This window comes from Micropterus dolomieu, linkage group LG09, assembly GCF_021292245.1.
Source record: "Micropterus dolomieu isolate WLL.071019.BEF.003 ecotype Adirondacks linkage group LG09, ASM2129224v1, whole genome shotgun sequence".
Classification (NCBI taxonomy): domain Eukaryota; kingdom Metazoa; phylum Chordata; class Actinopteri; order Centrarchiformes; family Centrarchidae; genus Micropterus; species Micropterus dolomieu.
The window spans coordinates 23,718,431-23,737,821 of record NC_060158.1 but is presented as its reverse complement, the minus strand read 5'-3'; the positions used below and the strand labels follow the sequence as shown (position 1 = coordinate 23,737,821).

Below are 19,391 nucleotides of genomic sequence, written 5' to 3'. Positions count from 1 at the left end.
TGAGTCAGTGAACTCTTTTAAGTCCCTTCTTAAAACATACTTTTATAGGAGAGCTTTTCCCGATCTTATTTGACTTTATTTTATCCCTTTTATTTTATTTTACTAATTTTATATTAAATTTTCATGCTCTTATCTTTTTTTTTTTTTTGTATTATTCTTTACACTTGTTAAAGCACTTTGTAACTTGTTTTTGAAAAGTGCTCTACAAATAAGGATTATTATTATTATTATTATTAGCCAAAGTTAAGCGGTGCCCTTCCAGATCTAATTTGGCCTGCTCTACTTCTGGCCGAATCCTCTCCACCTCAATCTGCTTTTTAATTTGCAACTCATGTTTACATTTGTCATGCTCAAGCTAAATCAACAACAGTTACTTTTGTTGGTCAAACGTTAAGCCCTGAGTCTGAATAAGTGCACCAACGGAAACTGTTGAGACTGGAGAATCATCTTCCACGTCATCTTCCACAGACAACATACCTTTCTCTCTCAACTCAGACTTCAAAGCCACCTTTATGTTCTCTTTAAGGCGTTTGTCACCCATCACTACCGAGAAGTGCTCTGCAATCTTTAGTAGCTGCTCTTTAGTACAACGCTCCAATGCCTCTTCAGACGGAGCTGCAATAAACACATCACAATCTGCCATTACAACAAACTACAACTGGCACATGAAAACCACAGCAACAGACCCAGCAAGGCAGTGCAGCTTCCTCATGTGCATTAAGAGGACTAAACCTCACCCGGTATGGAGTTTCCCCGCTATCTAGATCAACCCGCTAACTAACTCATCCCTAGTCTTCATGCAGCTATTTGTGATGGGTATTTATGCACTAATGACCGCTGGCTTGGAAGAGCAACTAGCACACTAGCAACCCTCCCAAAACCACGGACATGCTCTCAAGCTAAAAGCTTCACCCACGTTCGCCACAACACTACCAAGGATCAGCTCAACAAGCCCAAAAGTGGACTGTCACTACAGCCTACAAGAGAAAACTCCAACCACTTCTATAAGCAATACATACACAAGGAGCCACAACAGTCACCTGGATTACCTGTTGACTGCAGCAACAACTACTAATTTGTAAGGGAACAAGTCACATACAAATTTATTTCAAATGCCAGTAAACAAGCCTTCACTTACCCTGCACAACCAGCCAACCAACTGTATATCACCACAGCGCTACCCCAAATCAACAAACAAGCGAACAAACAATTACCAAAGTAAGACAAGCTATTTACCATTCCAAGGGGCTGCCACGCTCCCAACAAACTGGACCACAATACATAGGCATATGTATCAAACACATTTGATTGTTTGTTGTTACCTTACCAAGACGAATGAGCTCTCATTTTCTCAAGCCAATACATTTCTACAAAAACAACACACTGAACTCTTATGTTTTCCAAATTACCAGGCTACAACAATACTATGGCTGCACTGATCCCCTAGCTTATCAAATTGCCCAAATACTAAGACCGGCACAAGCCCCCATTTTGTCACAGCCTGGCTCAAGGGTCATGACAAAAGAGGGGACGAAGGAGCATAAATGAACAAAAAGTGATTTATTTAACAAAAGAACTAAACATATCATAATATTATATAATATTAAATGTGCAAGGTTTGTCGCTGTAACATAACTCAAAGCAAAATGTGCAGTCGGGGTGGTCCAGCCATGGCGGACTTCTGGGTTGCAGAGAAGGCAGAAGCGAAAGTAGTTTGCCCAAGTGGAGCTTTATCTCCCCTGGCTCACAGGTCCAAGGTGCACCCGATCAGCAATCACCTCAACAAAACAAAGATGGTTAACAGTGGTGAGGTATCACTCCCACAGAGTGGCCTTTAAAACAGGTCTGCGACCCATTTTGGGCCCTGACCCTAAGTTCGGGAAACATTGCTCTAGGAAATGACATTTGGTGTAGCTGTATTGTTGTGTGGGTGGAAACAGAGTGAGAGAGTGTTGAAGGGCTTATACGCACTGTACAGTGCCAAGAACAAGTTGCGTTAATGAAAACGACAAAAGATTGTGAAGTTGTGAGAAATTGTGACCCCGGGAGGAAACCGGAAGAGGGCAATGAAAACATGAGTCTCCCGGGAGGGTTGGCAAGTATGCATGTTGTCAGTGTTAGCTATGATTCCACCTATGAAGGCATGCAACAAAGTAAAGCAGATTCTCAGACTATCACTTCGTTTCAAGGAGCAGCAATGCTAGATGGAGCCACCGGGAGCCAACTGGTAGTCTCTAAGCTCCAGTTTCCCAACAGTTTGCCAACAGAAAGTGAGTCATTGTGCCGCAGTAAGTTTCACTCTGGACTGTTTTTGTCAGACTGTATTACTGACACCAACAAGGAGGGAGTGCAGATGTGTGCGACTGTGGGGCTCCAAACTTTTCTCTAAGATACATTGAAGAAAGAACAACAGTTACAACTGAGAAAAGACAGGTTTCAGTATATACACACATTATGTAACAATACATACTTTGCTGTGGGTGAACATGCTAAACATGGCTGGTAATGCAACAAAGAGAGCAATTGGGTGGCTGTCTGATATGATACGCTAAAAAACAGGTAACCGTGTCTGTCCAGTTCTGGTAAATGTTCTCAGAGAGCCTGCAGGACAGGTTTCTTATTTTGTTTAGCAGACTACAGAGATCACCAGAAAAGCTGAAAATCCTCATAATTAGTAGGACAAGGTTTCCATGGATGTAGTGAAGTAGCTCCAAAGACACCACAGTTGCTGGACTGTGGAGAAACACATCACATAAGCAACTAAATTATTTAAAGGGGTAAGGAGGGTTGGAAGTCCTTCAAACACAGACAAACAGCATAAGAAAAGAGAAATGTTGATGCTCTCCAACGGGGATAGACAACCATATAAAACGGGATAACTGCTAATCACTGCAGCCTCCAAAATAACCCCTGAACACACACACTCAACTTTCTTGAGCTTCATAATGCTGACTTCAGAAAGTATCAATGGCAACTTCATTAAGTTGATGAGCACAAATCCTGGACACCTGAGCAATAGAAAAACTGGGGTAAACATAATTTACAGGTCCCATAATTTCAACACAGCTAGCTATAGTAACTGTCTCAGAACTAAATTACGTGGTTCTTTCCAAAAACCTTACTAGGGAAACTGTCACTTTCAACTCATCCTATCAGTTGTGACCTGCAGTACTGAACATAGGGCTGTCTCTGTAATGTGGACATCTACTGGGAGTCATTAGGTCTGATGACTCCATATACTGTATACTGTGTCAGCAGTGGAGTCATGAACGGTAGGAGAAGACAAACACATTTCTATAGCCTGTTACCTTAATCAGAAGTCGATTTCCAGAGCCTTCAACTGAGGATGTTATCTTTCTCATTGTTTCAATATTTAACTGCTGTTTCCACATATGAAAAGACCACTAATGGGGCACCACAACTAATAGGTCAATGGTCAACAATAGGTCAACAGAAAACTCTAATTTGGTGCAGTCTACATTAGAACAATAGGATGCTGCATTAAATCACAGTGTACGTGTATTCCACCTAAACCGTTAAGTGCAGGACGTTCGGTTTGGTACACAAGTTTCTGTGATTTTATACGCCCAATGACTGAAGTAATTATTGTCAAAATTTACTTAATGTTGTCTAGTTGAGCTTACATTTCAACATAAATTGTAAAGTGTGAGGGTTCAACCCTGACAGCTTTAGAACTAGCACAATTGTTGTCTGCTAGCTAGACCATGTTAGGTTAGTTTGCAATGTTATTTTGATCTATTGTTTGGGCAGCGTTGTAGTGAGAGTGAAATGGAGGAAAATTGCGTGTTGAGCTTTTGAAGTCAACTTAGATCACTTCTGTGTTAAAGGGCCCCACTATAATGCTCACTACTGATGGATGGACATCCAGGGTTACAGAGACCTACATAACTGTATAAAATTAAAAGACTTAGTCTTAGCCAGTGTTGGGAAAGTTACTTTAATAAAAATTCAGTTTTATTTATATAGTGCCAAATCGCAACAACAGCGCTTTTCATATAGAGCAGGTCCAGAATGTACTTTGTGATGTTATTTACAGAAACTCAACAATTCCCAATTATCAGTAATCACTTCCTGATAAGAGGTTACTCATTGAAAAAGTAATTACCTTACTTTACTTATTATTCAGCAGCAGCCAGAACGATTCCAAATCTTCCACCCACACATCAGATTTTTTTTTTAACGACACAGTATGGTTTAACAAGAAGCCAACCTACATGTTATGGCCTCTCCAAACAAACGGAGACCAAGTAATGGAGAAAACCAAGGCAGGAAAAAACGTAGGTGTGGGTCCAGATGCAGACACTAGAGTCACTGATACAGTTCGTCAGGTTTATTGCAGCAAAAACAGAAACAAGCCTTACAGGTGGATTGATGTACCACGAAGCAAGTTCAACATACCCAGGATATCTGTTCATTATTTGGATTCACTAACCCTAACAATTGGGATTGGGATAAGCGTTCACACAAAGCTGGTTATGAACTCAGTAAGTCAACCCAGGGTTTCCCAATCCAGCCATGAGCATGTTCAGATAAAAGAGGCATTGTTAGCAGCAGATGACCAATCGGTCAGACCATTTTATTTTACAAACGGAGAGCAAACTGCAGCCTAATATTAGACAAATAGACATAATCTAAGTAACACAGCTGCAGCTGACGCATGCAGGAAGACAGAAAATTGCAGAAAGTATGAATGCCTAAATGAACAACCGTAGCCCATAATAATGCATTGATTTGATGTGTTCTTATGGCTTCTGAAAATTGTAGCCTTATTCTTTCAGCTCAGCTGTGTGTCTGTGTTTCCACATTAAAAGACTTGGACACTGATTAAGTGGTCATTCAAACTCACTTTTAAGAACTTCTTGAAATGAGATTAATTTAGGCCTATTTAACACACTTAAAAGTGTTCCAAACATTGTTCAAAATAAACTTCATAAAGCAACGAAAGGGAAAATCCATTTATGCTATAAAATGTGGTCAAATGGGTCGAAAGACTGAATGGTTCTGGTCTGCAACAATGCTTAGTTACGTCTCGAAGTCAACATGAATGGCAGGACCCAAGGTTTTCCAGCAGAACATTTCCCAAAACATTACACTGCTTCCTCCGGCTTACCTTTTTCCCATAGTGCATACTGGTGGTCATAATGTTATGGTCCAAGGGTGTATCGACCACTTCTTTCTATATTCGTTCCTAACGCACCAATGAACACACACATGCTTGTATTTACACACCTCTGCTCGTGTGCACACACACATGCACAGATCTTTTCCTGGCAGTCAGTTGATGCAAGGTGTAAAACAAGAGATAATGGCAGCATTTCATAAATAATGCAAAAGAAGGGTCGAGTGTCTCTGTGTGTGTAGTATGTGTTGATTGTGTGCCCATTTCATGCAAGAGTGAGACTGCCCTGTCAGCAGTAACACTCCTCCTCCCCAGTGCCCCTCTTTCGGAATGAGACCCCAAGGTACAGGTTTAATCCCCTCTTTCTTTCTTTTATTCTTTTTTTCACACAAACACAACACACACACACACACACACACACACACACACACACACACACACACTTCAACACACATGCATTGCTCAGACACCCTCCATCAGGTTTTAATCTCAGCAGCAGCACTCTTGCAGTGTGCTCCTCCTTCCCCACTGGCTGAGAGAAAGAAAAAATATAGGGGATACAAATGACTCATTTTATGGTGCAGGAAAATGAGTGCCTGAGACATATTACAAGGTGTATGTATACATTTATTGTAGGAGAAGATGAGATTAAGAGCGCATTTGTTTGAGAGAATAACAAATAATACTTGAGGAAGAGAAAGTGTGCATGTATGGTATGTTTTGCAAATGAGAGAGTCTTGGCTGAATAACAGTTGTTCCTTGTCCTAGATGGCTTAGCATACAGTGTATAGTGTACTGTATAAGGCTCCAAGTGCCTCCAGGACACGTTCTTGCTCGAATCGATCGTGAACAAGAGGATGAGGATGAAGAAGCAATAGTGAAAATCTATTGCAGCGAGCAGGATATCTGCTGCCTCTATGAGAAAAATGCACTTCTTGGTTCATTGACTTGGCCCAGGAGGGAAGACATTACGGGTGTGATGCAGGGCCTTTTTTTCGATCACGTCTGTTCTCAATGTGCTCGCTTGGGCCAACCCAGAAGGATGAACAGATGCTCTGCACAAGCAAAACAGAAATGAAAAATGATTTTATTTGGAAGTAGATATTTACCCATGTAGATTTATTTTTCTAAAACCTAATCCATGTCTGGTGTTAAAACCGCTTTTCATTGTACAAGTAATTTGACTGATATAATTGTCAAAGTCCAAAATTACCCACAAACTCCACATACTGGCCAAATGTGTTTTTAGCAGCTGAAACCATAATGCCTGCAAGTCACACTGACCAAAAACTTTTGAGTACCCTGTAAAGCCTGAATCATCAAACAACTGCCAGAAAATTCTATTTTTTTGAAAATAGAGTCGTTATTATACCTAATGCCAAAATCTGTTAATTTATTGCAATGTTTTGCCCACATCCTGTTTTTTTAAAACAACAAAAAACATGCAGAACACAACATGTTTTAAGCCTTTTATCATCAACAGCATCATCATCTTCCCATAACTGCTCCATGTCAAAATTATTATGAAGTGAGCATCCAATTAGACATTTAGCATCTCAATACAGCAGGAAAATACAATAGAGGCTAAAAATATTTAAATTTCTGCTCTAAATATACCTATTATGTCTATCTTATTCCTTTAAGTAGTTTACTTAAATAATTAAGAGTGTATATAGCTTAATGGAATGCATAACTTAAACAATAAATCTATGATTTACAGATGTATACATAAATTACTGTATAAACCTACTGTATCTAATTTGATACACACATTTTCTACAAATATGATATTGATCTTCTTGTCTGACTCTATTTTCCAAAATATCGAACTAGTGCCTAAATTAGTGCCTAATCCGAACCATACTTTAACCTTAGTCATAGCTTATTTGCCATAACCATGATTTCCTCTAAACTTAACCTACCATAGTTTGAGACTAAGTTTGACATTGTGAAATTTAGGGTTTTGAAGACTCGTCCAATATGAACACTCTTGTCTGGAAATGGCGTTGTAATGCAAACCATGTTCTCCGGTGCTGAAATCAGATGCTTTATACACTCCACTATCCACCCTGAACTCCTCCCTGCATAGTTTCACCGTACTATAACCATGTCCCGCTATTTCTGTTTTTACTTCTGAGAGGTCACACAACCAAGAGTTTGCTTGTCAGAGGAACACAAACCTAGATCATTTAAAGCATTTGAAAAAACGACAAAAGCTGTTATATTTGTGATGAGGGCAGTCTCACTAATATGTAATCTTTATCTTTTATCCCATTTGTGGGGGCCTGTAAATATTCACTCCATATTTGAAATTCAAGAATGTGTTTCCTGTGCCAGCGCAATCCCCGGCTTACTCCAGCAGATTAGTGGCTCAAAGTTAACCTTCGTTCAATTTTGACCAGTTTGGGTATTATCAAATTTTACATAATGCCAAGCTGCTCACCACACCATTACTGTTCATGACTGTTTACAATCAGTCAGTTCAATAATTATTTATTACCTGCGTTAGACCTGTGACATTACATCCTTTAAATTGGAGAGTGTTGGCCAAATTCATTGAACTAATGCCTTTGGTTTGTTGTCAGATTTTACATTCTCACTCATGGATGTATTTGCTGAATGTTTGATTGATTTTACACAGTACTTAAACTTTAAACTTTCATTAAATGTGTGCATATTTGGCATGCATGAATAAAGGCTGAATGTTACTGCATCTGTGTGGTAGCTTTGACTGGATCATCGTGTTGCCACCTCAATATTTTGATGTACTTCTCCATAATGCACATCAGTTCCTGTTGTGTGAGCATAAAAAACTGCTCTAAATGCCATATTTTGCTCTGCGGTTTCCTGATGATTAATTTGACTCAGAAACCACACTATCCTGCCTCAGCAGAAACAGAAAGCAGCTCAAATGAACAGGTCCTGACCTCCTAATCTTCCAGTCGTGGAAAAAGAATGTGCTACAAGGTTCCTTTTGAATTCATTTATCTCCATGACTCTTTCTGAGTTTTCTTTTGCAGAACTCAATGGAAAAAAAGACTATGAAGTAATATATCTCTGAGCAAAGAAAAGTTTATTTCCATCAGTAGGCAAGTTGGTGGTGGTTTCATGTTTGTTTTTCAACAAACATACCGGACTTGTACAAACAACAGCGTGGTTTGAACGGCTCGCTAGACGGATGTCATGGTCTGTACATCTGAATGACAGGAAGACTGCTTATCATGTTCCTCATCGTCAGGTTACTGACATCTGTCACCTTCAGTCTTTCCTCTTCCCTCTCCCCATCTCTGCCCCCCTAACACACACCTATACACACATACATACACCGTTCTGCTAGTGCAGAGTCCCCACTTCCAAGGCATCTCTGCCACTTATCTCTCTCATCACTCAAACTGTTCGCAGTAGCACTCCTCCTTCCTCTGCGGCATGGGGGAATGAAAAGAACAAGACGGGCGAAAAGGGAAAGGGAAGACAGAGGGGACGATTCATTCATTTGGGAGGCCTCATATGTTCTGAAAGGTGCTGCTTTGGCAGCAAAAACTTTCCTCTGACACGTGTCCAATTGATACTTTGAAATGGCTGCCCACTCAGCAGAAGTGATGGGACAATTCCCCTCGTCTGCAGATTGGGAGATGAGAGTGTGATGTTAAGGAAGAGAGAGCAGCGGAAGTGCTGCCGCCGGCTGAAAACTCGAGATATCACCTGCAGCGGTTGTTTTATCGATTTTCATCCACTTCTCCCTCATCATTGTCAATGTCGCCCACGCTGTCAGCCCACTGTCATCCTCACCATTATTTACACAAGTGCCACTCAAAATCATCATTATTATCTTCTCCATCATCTTCACTTGGAATGATTGAATGTACTGTGATTATCAGTATAATGCAGGGCAGTTGACAACAGTGAGTAACTTGAATTTGAGGTCTGATGAAGCGTTACTGCATGTTTCAAATCCTGATATTAAACATTTTCAAAACCAGGTCCACAGTAGAATGCATATAAAGATATAGACAAATTAAAGACAAAAATAAATTAATTAAGGGGGCGGGGGGGCGGGGGGTTATGTAACGCAACACTGCTTGACACAAGACACCGCTGGGATCATATGCAGCCACCCCAGTGCCACAAAAACAGAACTGGTAGCAGAGATGGCGGAAGCAGCAGCAAAACACACAAGTCCGACAGCCGTTCACACACAAGAGAAGAGGTCTTTCATGATCACCTAATTAGAAAAAGTCTGGCCAGGTAATGAGCCTCAGCTAGGGCTGACACAAATACAATTAGCAAAATAAAGACTGATTTACTGAGGGAGGTGCCGGTGGGAATGCCAGAAAAGTTAAGCCCTCAGGGCTTTCTAATAAGTGGTTGACGTTATGAAGCAGTCATTAGGTTTAGCAAAAAATGGTGGTTTGGGTATTGACACATGGCTCACAGAATTTGTTTCAACGCCGTTGTTTAGGGTCACAGATTTTGGTGTTATACCAGCTCATCAACATTGTGATGTCTGTCAGCCATCAGCGATGGACGATGGTATCGTCGACTGGCCCAGTCCCAAAATAAAGTAGATAAACATAATGAATTCAGCAGACTTGTTAGACAGCATTCTCCACCACCACCAAGTTTCAGGAAACACAGATTTCTGTCTGAGCATAATGCTTATCTGTGCAACAAAACAACAACGACAAAAATGTTACACCAGGTTTCCATTATGACCTACAGTACTCTGTTATTACTCAAGCAGAGATGAGGCCATTTTCTTCAAATATTTATGAGATGCTATTTTAGGGGCAAAATTCAAGGTAATAATCCTCTTGATGTGAATGTCAATGTTTTTAACCTCCAAATTCTTTCACTGTAACTGTTCATTTTCACCTCTCTGTAGCTACTCAAGTTCAAGTTGCCCGGGAGTTTCTTTTCAATGCATTTTGAAGTCGCAGAAATGGTGCTAAAACATTACAATAAAATGAACATGGATGCCTGTTTTTTTTTTCCAGCTTACAAACACACACTGTGTTACACACTGCATATACACACTCATACAATAGCCTTATGCACACCCAAAACAGTACTATGAAGTTCTTAATCGACATTTTGCGTGTCTGATGTGGGCTACATGGTCTCAATTCATCACTTGCTGTTATAAATGTAAATATAATCATAGTTTTACTGTTATAATAATAATTATAATGATATTTTTGTATGGCAGCATTATAGGAAAAGTCTTTTGATAATCACCTCACCTTTCACCCAAAACATATGTCAACCTCATGGTGGTGCTAGAGGAAAAATTAAATTACCAAATTCATTATGATGCATCGTCCTAAATGTATGTACAACATTCTGGACCAATCTATGGTGACCCATAGAGCTACGCTTCTAGTGTGGCTAAAAATAACTGTTACTAAACAAAAATAAAGAATTCAGAGGTCCTCAATGGCATGAGCCCCTCAGTCGCCACCATTCAGCCACAGCTCTGGCTGAAGACAACAAACAACTAGCGACTTGAAACATAACTACAGTAAAGTGGGAGCCTATCTTCTGTGGCAGTGAGTGTGCAACTCACCAAGTGTTTAATGAAAACAATAAGAACACCTAGACAGGTGCAAGAAGATCGGAGCGTTTTAAGCCATGATTGTCCATGCATAAAAAAACTGTGTGGCAATATGCTCACATCATCTTTAGATAAAACTGAGTCACCCTTTAATGCCCTGGACTGTAGCCTCACTTCTCACGGGACAGGGAAATCTGCTGACTTCATTGTACTCACTCACACCCACACACACAAACCCACACACGCACACACACAAACAAATACAGGGAGCTCAATAAGAAGATTACGATGGCTCATGTTCCGCCTCAACTCAAGGGGAAGATTACTAGATTCCCATTGCAAATTAGCTCAAATGAGTGGTTCATTATCAGTGTGAAACATGGTGGTAGAGGGATATGATCATGGCTGCTTTTGGTTGGCTTGATTAATGTATGATGTAATCACTGAGACAAGCTCGGGTTGTGCTACATACCAGTGGCGTGGAGAACAATCTGTGATCTGAATGTAGTTTTACTAACTTGCTTCCAGCCAGGAGATACATTTTTAATGATGTGTTTGTTTCGAACTGTAAATAGCAAAAAACAAACTGGATGCTTTAGCTAAAAAAAACCCTGCAGATATGTTTTTCCATCCCTGCATAGCTGTCAACTGTCTTCATCCGCATCTCCCGTCTCCCTGTCTCATCTCTCCCAGGTGTTTATTTACAACACAAAGACGGTGCTTTAATGATGCCTCAGGGTTGTCAATATGATCAGAGAGCGATCCTCTTCATCTACACTAGCTGTCAGAAAACAAAGGCCTACAAGTTACAGTTACAGCGCCTGCATCATGAACTGGCACCCACGCCAAAGCTCTCTTTCAACCGCATTACCAGGACAAAGGTACGAACAAAAGCTCTGTCAACACAGTCTGACATTGTCTTTGTATAGATCCCTCTGTGTGCAATGTGTTTACATCTGCTAACAGCCTTCTCTTTTTTGAAAAGCCTCTCCGAAGCGGCCCTAATGATTGCTCCTGATGACAGATTTTGGTGCATGGTGGGAAGCTGCTGGGAAAGATCAGCTGACTTTGGAGTAAAAATAGATATGCTATCCTTGATGATATTTAGATTTTTTGTTGTTGTTGAATAATTAAAGCTTTGAGTCTAATGGTGTGTGTGTGTGTGTGTGTGTGTGTGTGTGTGTAATTATGGCATTTGCGTCATGAAGCACCTCTCATTACAGTGAAGAGGCTTGCAGAGAGGGCAAGGTCAAGGCTCAATTTATCATTGTTTGCTTGTCAGGGGGCACAGTGTGTTAGCAGGCGCTGTAGCAGAAGTGTAGCCACATAGCATATGAAAATCTCTGCCTCCTGCGAGAGGTAAAAACAAGATGGGAGCCGCTTCATTTCACACTCCATCAGATACTTTTAGATTTATTTATTCACTTTTAATTAAAGCCAAACTGAATGAATAAATGTTCCTCTCCTTTTGTGTAAGGAAACAGAAATGACAGTCACAGATTTTAAAAGGAGGATAATACCTTTTTTTGAGGGGCGGTGTTAGTAGGAGACACGCTGTCAATTTCTAACGTTAACGCTAACGTTACTTCTACATGCAGATAAACAAAGGTGCTCCGTTCTCTTCGTTCGTGTTGTGTGAGGGGGGCAGTTTCACTGCCATTAAGAGGTCTCTAGTCTTTTTTAATGTAATTTGACTAATAACTTTTCACTTGAACTAGGATTATTACGGTAACTTCATAAAAGCATTGTGCCTTAAAATAATAACAACATCGGTAAAACAGGCTTACTGATAATTCCGCTGAGTTATAGCCTACTTATCTGCCATTTTTTTTAAATCATCATTTAATTCAGAACAGTATTGGAATAGATTTACATTTTAACAGCAACAGTGTTTACAACTGGAAATACATATAAAAATGCCAGTGTAAATGTAAAATAAATAATATTCCTGATATCAAAGTTAAAAGTGAAGAAATTACCAAAAAGGTATGAAATGTTAACATGAAGGATTAATGCTAGTTTATTTATTTGGATTTATAATTAGACATATAGCCAATAAAAATCCAAATATATCTCAGATTCACAATGTGATATATAAAGTCATTATCACTATATTGCATACTGTAGACACACAAGCAAGCAACACACAGACAGAGACACTCACACACACACACACACCCCTCTGTCGATAGATTCATCCTTTCCCCCATTAATGTTTCTTTCTCAGATTAGTTCCTGCACTTTTTTGATTCTGGAATCTTATTTCCTCTACCTGCAGCTCTTGGTGTGCAGCAGTCTCTGTGAGCGTCTCCCTCTTATTTTCTCATAGCAGTCGGCCTTGGCAGCAGCTGCAGCCCTACAGCAGGTCAGTTACTGTGAGCCAGTCCCAAACACTCAGCAATCTTTACATCTTTTCATGGTCACATAATTGTTTAATCAGCTAATATATATCCTATGTTTGTTTTAATATCTTTAGTCACAGATCACCTCCAGTAGTATCAGCAGCAACAACAACAGCAGCAGCAGCAGCAGCATCCCCAACAACCCCTCAACAGCAACTGTTCCCTGTAAGTTATGCCAGCCTAGTGTTTTAAGGCTAGAGTTGGGTATTCCCTGTTTCTTTTTCAAAACAGCAGCTCGCTTGGAACCTCGATGGAGGTGATACGAAAAAATGTACATGGAAGCAGGTACAGGTACAATAGGATCTTGAACCTGAAAATGAGCATAATACCCCCTTTTTAAAAACAGTTGAAGACTTTTATTTAAGCAGGCCTTTGTCTCGCTGTGAGCTATTTAATATGTACAGTTGTGTGCATTTTACAATCTATAACTGCCTTGGTTTTATTGACTGATTATTGTTATGGTTTTATGATATTTGTTGCTTTATTGCTTGACTATTTTATGTTTTCTATTGTTTCTGCTTAGCCAATTTATTATTGCAAAACAACTTGTGAGTTATAGTGACTTCCTCTGTGAAAAGTGCTATATTAAAGACATTTTACTTATTACTTAAAGGTTCAGAGCGGTATATTAAGGAGTATCTATTGAAAGAAATACAATATAGAATATACATAACTATGTTTTCAGTAGTGTATAAGACCTTACTGACCGCGAGTCCTGTTACATGGCCATGTTGCGGCGCCATGTTTCTACAGTAGCCCAAACAGAAAAACGGCTGTCCAAAGCGCGTTTTGCCACTACGTTGAAAACATACGAATAAGAGAGAAGAAAAGGTAGTAGTTTTAGTAGCGGTCATCTGGGGTGGTGATGGCACAGTGGATAAGACATGCCTTTGGTGTGAGGGACCCAGGTTCCATTCCCCACTGTAACATCCACCAATGTCCCAGAGCAAGACACTTAACCCCTAGTTGCTCCAGAGGTATGCAACCTCTGACATATCTAGCAACTGTAAGTTGCTTTGGATAAAAGCGTCAGCTAAATGATTTATTAGAAGTAAGAAGAGAAGTGAAATTTGGACAAATGGAGGCCCACACATATTATTTAGAGCCAACAGAGCGTTTTGGCCACCTTAGCTACTCCTAAGCACTTGCAAAGGTGGAGGTGATCGATGAGTGAGCAATCAGGTTGCAATTCGCAACCCTCACCACTAGATGCCGCTAAAACTTACACACTGAACCTTTAACCTCAGTAATCCAGGCGAAGTGATGGCGTGACATTCGAAATGCCCGATCTGTGGTGATATTGTGAGCTCTTATTAGCGCCTGTCTACACAGATATTGGACATGGAGATATTTCACACTGTAGAACACTAATGTAGGGGGCACTACCATGTTATAAAAAATCACCATATATATATGTATGTAGTGATTTTTTAAAAACCAAAATAAGTAAAAGAGATGATAAAGCAGTGTATACTTTAGGGCGTGTCTGCCTTGTGATTGACAGGTCACTAACACATTGACCTATCACGTGTCCCTCCTCAGACATATCATCAAAATACGGTCAATTCTATTTTCCAAAGAACCAAGACGGCAACGACCATGGTTCAAACCGGCTGTCCACAAATCAATGGGTGACGTCACAATGGCTATGTCCAATTTGTTAATACAGTCTATGGTCAGTCAAGTTTGAGGAATTATCAAAAATGACACATCTTGAAAAAAACACATGGATCAACTGTCATCTCTTTTTGCAATAAATGAATAAAAAAATAAAAATGACAAGCTCCACCCACCCTCATGAAAGTTTTCTCCCCTCCAGTGCCCACATCTTCATTAATGACCAGATGCCTGCCGATGAATCCAGCAGTGCTCTTCTGGGCAATCTCAAATCTCCAGCACTCCACCCTTAGTGTCACACGGCTTCTATCAAATCAAAACCTGAAAGTTAAGACAAATGTGTGACAGTATGCAATAATTGGAACTAATTGGACAACATTACACATTCAGATTTTCTGTTTACTTTCCACGTCTCGACACATCAACAACTTGTCATCTGCGCGCTCGGCACTGTCTGATATCTGTGCAAATGAGCAACAGAAGCGAGAGAACAGGAGAGGAGAAGTCAAAATTGTTTCTTTTGCAACTATTCCAGAAAGTTTCCTAATTAGGCCTATCTAGGTGGTTAATAAATCAAAAGAGAGCAAAAGCAAGGGGTTCTCGTGTTGGAATTCTCAGATCTCCTATGAATAAATGATGAAATATGAGACAGACAGAGCAATTATTAGCTTTCTTAAACATCGTTTACACACCAAACAGGCTCTACATAATGCATGGGGCTGTTTTTAATGCCGCAGATCAAAGAGAGTCAAAGCCCCAGTGGTACCACTGTTAAACTGACTGCAATTAAATAAATCATAAACAAAGAACAGTCATGTAGCACTCCACAGGTCCTCAGAGTGCATCCCCAATGAAAGACACTGATGATAAGTGTGTGATTGGATCTTGGGGGTCCCTCTGCACGACAACTTGAGAGTTGTAACTGTTATGAAAACTCATTTGTAATAAAGAATATCATTTAATGGATCGATCATGTCTGCATTATTATGCTTATTGCATCCGCACATTATCTGGCCTCAAGACAGGGCTGGATTCAATCACAGCTTGGCAGCCATTTTGTATCAGTCAATCAAACAAGTAAATTGCTTGCATGGCAATCAGCTCACTCGCTTGCCAGTGAGCGCTGCTGTGATTACTCTCTCTGTTCACTCCTATCTAATGCCTTGCCGTTTTACTGTCACTGCTCTAACACCAATCACAAGAGATGCCAAAGATCAAGTGCGCGTGAGCGCGCGTGTGTGAGTGTATGTCGGCTCATGATGAATCCGAGCTTTTTAAATTCAACACCTTTGACCTGTCATTCCGCAACAGAGGTGACACTGATAACGAAACCAAACACCATCACTAAGCCGTCTTCTTCTGCTCTGTGTGTGTGTGTGTTTGAGATGACAGTTCAGGGATTTAGGGAACAGTGGGTGAGAGAAAGGAGCCAAGTTATGCGCTTTCAGCTGTGCATAGTGTGTCGGCACATGTGTGTGTTGGGTTTCCGATATCAGGACAAGGATTGAGAGTTGATAGGACTCGAGATTACGACTGAGCTTTCAATTTTCTATTTTCTAAAGAAGCCCCCCCCAACACACACACCCAGCCTTTCACCACCACCACCACCATGCAGCCCTGATTATTTTTACAATGAGAGCCCAGACTGAAACAAACCCCAGCAAATAGGTCACACCCATAGCCTCGATATCTGAGACAAAACCTCTCAGGTACACCAGCAAGAAGACCTGAAGTAGCAGGAGTTCTCCTTTCTGATTCAATGGTTGGCTTGTTGTTTTAGTTTTTGGCATAATTCAAAAAGAACTTCAGCCTTAGCAACATTGTGCCTCTGAACATCATTATATTTTACAGTAGACTGTGACGAGCACTGTGTGACTGTGACAAAAATCACGCTGGGCTTTAGGGAAAAACAAGTTGAACAAATGTGAAAACTCATATGTGAAGCGGATTGGGAGAAAAAGCAGCAGTCGGTATACAGCATGACCACATGCTGGACATAGTAAAATATTTATTGTAGACTATTATTATTATTTATGGTATTGATCAACTGAAGCTGGGAGTTCATACTGTATATAAGACATTAAATATACATTAAATAAACATATATCCTGGCTACTATATCCTGGGATCATAGAAAATAGAACGCTCCCATATGGAGCTCCTTGTGTTTCTGTATGCTCTGGTTTCTAAGAGATTCCCCTTAAAATAGCTTAAAGATTTCAAGTCCAACTTTTGCCCTGCTGTGTGAACGCATGGATTGTACTCCTGTATTCAACACATTACACAAACATTGTGTTTCACTAAAAGTTCTTTAAAAGAAAATTACAGTACATTCCAAAGTGACAATGAGTGTGATCACCCTTTGTAGGAACAAGAAGTAGATGTCAGATATTTTAAGATACAAATTTGTCAAAATCTTTTAAGAACTATAAAAATAATTGATTCATTTGATTTGAATTGAAAAATTGGTGTGTAATAGATCCTTCTAAGAAAAACAAACAGCATTAGGGGTTGATACTTCTAAGGTAATATCAATACACCTTACTCCCACGCAATCCATCTGAGAAACAAAAGCAACATAAGAACCGCGCCGATTTTCACCCAGACCGTCACATATTTCTACAAAAAAACTTCCTAACTTGGAGGGGGCTATAGTCACTTAAACACACACACACACAGTGTCTTTACATAAGAGATAATTAACTTAAAGGCTCCATGATAAAACTATCATAGTTGGCAACAAGCATTAGTTTAAAGGGTAAGCAATTTCTTTTAGGAGCATTTTTGTTTCATTTGCTGAATTTGTCTTTACATCAATAAATTAATCTGACACCAAAATGTAAAAAGTCTGGTATCTGTGGCTGTCGCAGACTGAATTAAGTACGGCCAGTCATAAGATGCATAGTGTGACACACTGCAGTGCAGCAAAACCACATTGCAGGAAGAACACCTTGATTTGCTGGAGGCTTTGGAGGGATGGGGTGGGTTTTTTTCAGTTGGATACTTTCAATATCTATATTTTAATGTCTCTTGCTAGTTTCTCCAACGTTACCTACTCCAGCTTTAAAGCTGCACTAATCAATATTTTTAGATGTGTAATATGAATAGGAAAGCTCCTACTGACAAATTTGCAGAGAATTATCGCCTAACTCTTCTGCTCCCCTCAGCTCTGTGGAGCATTTTAGCATCTTTTAGCTCATTGTTTTGGCTTTACTGTTTTGAATCGCTCTAACAGCTCTCATCAACATTGTTTCTGCTGCAGCAGGCATCTGGTAACAACAAAAAAGTTCAGAAAAATGCATGGTACACTGCCGGACCAGAACCAAATGGCACACTGACAAAGAAAGCGACTACAGGTGGTCAACATAGTGGAGCATTTAGTAGCTGAACAGCCACATTTGTCTCTCAGGAGTTGGTGGAGACCAAAACAAAGCTGAAAGGAAAGTGACCATTAGGTCTTGTGTGGGCTCTGTTGTTTTCTAACATGTTCACCATTAACTATTTTTTGAGGTGATAATATGGCAGTATTACAGTTTGTTCTGCTGCCCTCACATGGCCAAATATAATTTAATACTTATACTCAATATGGCCTAATAGATTTTTAGAATAGATTTTTGAAAATAAAATGCAATACTACCTCGTTACTGTTTGTGTGGATTTAGGAAAGTAACTGTGGAAACCGCTTCTGGTCATTCAAAACAGCCCATTTGATGTTAATTTATGCCTATTTTATTTCTTTCAAATGCTGACAGATTTAAAGACACCTTTTAAATGACTTGCCATTTGGCTTTAGAGCTGCTGCATTTAGGCCATAATTTTCTCTGTATTGAGATAATGCTATCACTCAACATGGTGTTAGGCAGAAGGATGATTTTAATGTCTGCCGTCCTCCGGAAGCTACTTATTGCGTCAACATTTAACCCTGTGCTAAACCATGTGTAGTTGGAGACAAGCTGTTCTAACTTTGGTGGGTTTTCATCATTTTTCCATTCTTGTGAGGACACTACAAAGCTAATAAGGAAAAAAAGAAGGTGTACACACACACACACACACACACACATACACACACCTACTGTAGCCTGCAGCTCTAAAAGAAAGAGCAATCAGGGGTGATACATTGGCAAATGTCAAACAAGGATTAATGGATTAATAACATTGTTAAGTATCCTCCGAGTACCGTTGAAGTTTCCCTTTTTTTCCAGCCCTCCCTCCGTCCTCTTCTTCACTGCACTAATAGGGAGTGTGAAGGGAGCTGGGGACGTTACGAACCAATCTCACAGACAAAAAACTCTCGGCAGAATTTAATCTCTCCGTCCTCTTTTTGTCTCTGTCTGACAGCACCACACTCTCCAGCTTCTCACTTTGTGTGTGTGTTTCTGTGTGTGTGATGGTGGTGTGTTATCCAGCCTGGGTTATCGGGGCTTCCATTAAACCACACTCAGTGTAATCAGCAGAGAATTATGGATGCCAGGGGCAAAAATACTCTGCAAGACTTTTTTTTTTGTATATTAATGTGAGGTGTGTGTGTGTGTGTGTTCATAAGTTTTTTTGTGTGGTTATGTTGCGTTTGCATGGTTGCAGGTTTACAGAGAATCATGCATCTGTGTGGTTGTGCACTGAGGTTAAAAAAGAACATTTTCCCTAAATTAAGAATTCATTTTCACACATATAGTGAACCTAG

General features: G+C 40.0%; 1 long non-coding RNA gene across 1 annotated transcript in view; it reads left to right on the top strand.

Annotated features, from left to right (window-relative positions):
- Positions 1–11,770, top strand: part of LOC123976013 — a 52,326-nt gene extending 40,556 nt beyond the window's left edge. The window contains exons 5-6 of the long non-coding RNA XR_006826217.1: positions 11,385–11,572; positions 11,677–11,770. This is a non-coding gene — a long non-coding RNA (uncharacterized LOC123976013). The remainder of the gene's footprint in view (positions 1–11,384; positions 11,573–11,676) is intronic.
- Positions 11,771–19,391: the final 7,621 nt, after the last annotated feature.